The following is a 3,760-nucleotide window of genomic DNA, read 5'->3' on the forward strand; positions in this document are numbered from 1 at the left end:
GCTCCTGTGTTGAGCATCTGCCCCCTGGTGGTCAGTGCATGTCATAGTGACTGGTTTGTTCCAGTCATTTGGTCGTAATGGTCGCTTAGGTATATATATATATATATATCACAGAGATCCTTCTTACCAGTAAATCTTTGTTACATAATGTGCCAATAGAGCAGGGGGAATGCCCTTCCACCTGGGTACAAGGTGCTCAGGGAAACCATTCTCTTGGCTGGGGGAGAGGGCACGTGGGCTCCCAAACACCCTGCCCATGAGTGTAGCATGGTTCACACTGCCCTCTACTGAGAAGTGGACAGTTACACTTTACCTTCATTCGCAGCCTCTCCCTATCATTTTGATCCTGGGAAGGATCAATGGGGAAAATGAGAAGAAGGGGGAATGCAATTTAATGTTACATTTGAAACAAGTATTTAAATAATACTTTAGACACATGAGTATTATTTAATAATTGTTTTTTATTAAATGATAAATTGGCGGGAAGGTGAGGTGGGATCAGGGCATGGCTCAGTATGCCAGAGTCTAAGGTGCCTATGTTTGGCTTCTGTAGGGGCCTTCCACGGGGGTGGCCTGGGGAGGCAGGAGTCAGTGGTTCTAATCACTGGGGAGGTTGGGTTAGAGTGGGGGTGCCCATCTGTAGGTGGCCCTGAAGAACAAACAAGGAACCAAGGGGATGTCTGAGTGTGCGGGAGGAGCCATATTCACTCCAGCTAGGGCAGGGAGGCTGGTCTTGCCTCCTGCAGTGGGTGCTCAGGCCAATGCCCCTCCTTCCAATTACCACCGTCCTCACATCTTCTCCAGATTTCTACTTGGCCTTAGAAAACAAAAGGGAAAAGAAAAGTCAAACCAGAGAGAAAAATACAGGGGAAAAAAAGGCAGTAAGAAGAACAGAGTGAAAGCGAGACCCACGAAACAGAGGGGAAAACAGCTGTGGGGGTGGCGGATGGTGTGACAAGTAGAAATCTTTTTGGAAGAAGCTACAGCAGCAACAGGTACCTGGGTCGGGACAAGCCTACTGCACCTCTTCAGCTGACGACCTCTAACTCCCAGGGGCCCAGACCAAGTACGCAGGCACCTACAGGCCAGAGAAACGGCTTTGCCAGCTCTACTCGCTGCAGACCATCCCTCTACATCGGGTTGGCGCCCTCTTGCAGAAAAGCAATTTCTTCAAGTTTCTGGAAGCTGATTACTTCTCAGCGGAGCAGAGCTGGGGCCAGGGGACAGCCCTCCCTGAGCATGCCATAGCCCCCACCCAATTTCTGGGCGAGGAAGTGGCCTGGGCTGGAGTCAGCAGATGGTCGGAGGGAAGGGCGGAGGGAAGGGCGGGAGGAGGGGCAGGGCCCCACTCTCCTCACCCACACTCACCTTCTGTGGCCAGGTACCCTGCCTTCCCCCCAGGCTGCGGGAATGGCGACGACACCCCCTGAAAAAGCCCATCGGTCATTGTCAGCGTCGGCAGGTGGTGTTGGTTGAGAAAATGGAGAAGCCATCAAATTCAAGGCTCATTCAACACTGTGGGAGCCGATCCCAGTTCACACGTGGTGCGATGGAACTTCTCAAAAGGACCCTTTACGGGAAACTACAGGAAAGAAACAAAACCACCTGTGAACAGGGTGGGCAGGGCTCCTCCCACCGACATCTCTGTTCGAGTAGCCAGGACCACAGGCTGCGTTTCTTTCGAGCCCACACTCGGAGGCCCTTCCGGTAGGCAACTGTCCCCACGCCCTTCCGGCCCGGGCACCCTCCTCCATCCCTGAGCACCCCCCTTCCCCCCAGCTCTTCCCCTCTGACCCATCGCCTGTCCTTATGTTCACAATGAACTGGCTGGGCTTGAGACGCGATGTTTTCCAAAACAACAGCAAAAGGGGCTGAGAGATTACGAGGAATCAACCTCCTCCTTTTGAAAAAACAACTAAAGCGCAGGACCAGGGGGAAACGGACCCCAGGTCACACAGGGACTGCGGGTGCGGCAGAGTCCAGCCAGTCCCGTCTTCCTAACGCCATCACCCACCCCAACCCCCAACATTTACGTGGTGTAAGCCTTGTCCCCGTCCTCCTCCTAAGCTGCGTGGGGGGCTAGGCTGGCTGGACGGATCCTCCGCACGCCCGCCTGCCCATGATGTGCCCGCCTGCCCATGATGTGCCCACCTGCCCATGATGTACGGGATTCGCAGGTGAGAGGAGCAGGGCCGGGAGCAGAGCCCTCTCCAACCGCTCAGCTCAACGAACCAGGAGACTGTTGGCCGGCCCTCCAACGGCTGTTGGAGGTGGTGCTGCTCATTGGCTCAGCAGAAGTGATGGACAGGTCAGTAGCCCAATGAATGACGAGTCTGGGAAGCCAACTGGCAGAGACCAGCCGGTTCTCTCCTCGCGAGACCCTGGGGCAACGGTTTCGGGACCCTGGGGTAACGGTTTTGGGGAGATCAGTTTACTTGTTCCCAGTCCACATCCAGCATGGCTCTAGGGGAGGGTGCAAGCCAGTTTTCTCCCTCGTAGAAGGAGCACATTTTGGGTCTACAAGTACAAGATGAACCCTCCCAAAGAACATGGGACTGTCATACTGCATGAACCCCTTAATAAAAAGGAGGGCTTGGTGTGTTAAGAAGTTGAGGGGAAAATGAGTGGGCTCTAGGGAGGAAACATGGGCAGAAATGGGGACGAAAGACTCAGGTAGCCCTCAGAAGGCCTGGGCTTCAGCTGTTTATGGCAGCTTTCGCGGACTGAAATGCCGAGGTCATTCCTGGGGGACACGATGGGGTCACTACCGAGGACGCTCACAGCCTAGAGGCTGGGGACCCGGCTGGCAGGCAGGCGGGCGGTGGCAGTGGTGTTTTTGTCTATGGACCCTGGAGAGGCCTGTGCAAGCGGGCTGGGATGGTGGCAGGGGAGGCCTGGACTAAGAGATTCTTCCTTAGGATGTGTAGAGATGGTTGAAGCACAGAGATGGAGTGGCTCACCTCTTCTGAGCACAGCCAGAGAAGTGGTGGCCTCTGGGAGAATGGCAGTGGGTCCCCACATAACTTCTTAGAAGAGGAAGTCAGAGATGAAGAAGGACGAGGCAGGGAATTAAGAAAGAAAACACGGCAAAGGGAAGAGTATTGTAGGGACCTGAGCTGGCGTTCCAGAGAAGCTGAGCAAACACATGCCTGGCACACGGTTGTTACTCAGCGTGTGCTAGCTATCATCTTCAGTGCTTCCCTTGGGAGGATGGGGAAGGGAGGGGCCGCCGAGTCTAGCAGTTACAGCAGGATAGGAGCCGAGCGAAGTAAAAGGGAGAGCTAGGAAAGCAGGACATTCCAGCCGCCTCCCCGTTCCCCCGTGATTAGAGAATTGAAGCTACCCCTCACAGGAGGGAGGATTGAGCCAAGTAGGAAGGGTTTTGGTATGAGCTGGAACTGGGATCCCAAAGGACAGAAAGGAGTGAGATTGTCCTTCCCAAATCTATCTTAAAAGAGCCCTGTGAGAAGTGAGGTGAGGGGGGGAGGTACAGTGTGAAGGAGAATGACACACGTGGGCAGGCCCTGGGTGAGCCGGTGTGGTTGCTGGGGTTGGGGTTTCAGGGAAGAGCCCATCTAGTTGTCTCTCCTGGGGGTCAGATTGAAGACTCCACTGGAAATTCCCATCAGTCATTGTCACAAGTTCCAACTTACTCAGGCACCGCTGTTATTTGAGGATTGAGAAGGAAGAGACCTTCAAGGGGTTCTGGGTCAAGGAAACGATGTTTTCTTTTCTGTTTTATTTTTTCAAAGGGCAGTGC

At 54.2% G+C, this 3,760-nt stretch overlaps 1 long non-coding RNA gene across 1 annotated transcript; it reads right to left on the reverse strand.

Annotated features, from left to right (window-relative positions):
- Nucleotides 1-455: 455 nt before the first annotated feature.
- Nucleotides 456-2,266, reverse strand: LOC106697706. Its single transcript, XR_001348877.2, has 3 exons — nucleotides 2,152-2,266; nucleotides 1,369-1,582; nucleotides 456-817 (listed from the first exon to the last, which is right to left on the reverse strand). It is a non-coding gene; the product is annotated as an uncharacterized LOC106697706 (long non-coding RNA).
- Between the last annotated feature and the right edge of the window lie 1,494 nt (nucleotides 2,267-3,760).

This window comes from Myotis lucifugus, unplaced genomic scaffold (genome assembly GCF_000147115.1).
Source record: "Myotis lucifugus unplaced genomic scaffold, Myoluc2.0 scaffold_97, whole genome shotgun sequence".
NCBI lineage: Eukaryota > Metazoa > Chordata > Mammalia > Chiroptera > Vespertilionidae > Myotis > Myotis lucifugus.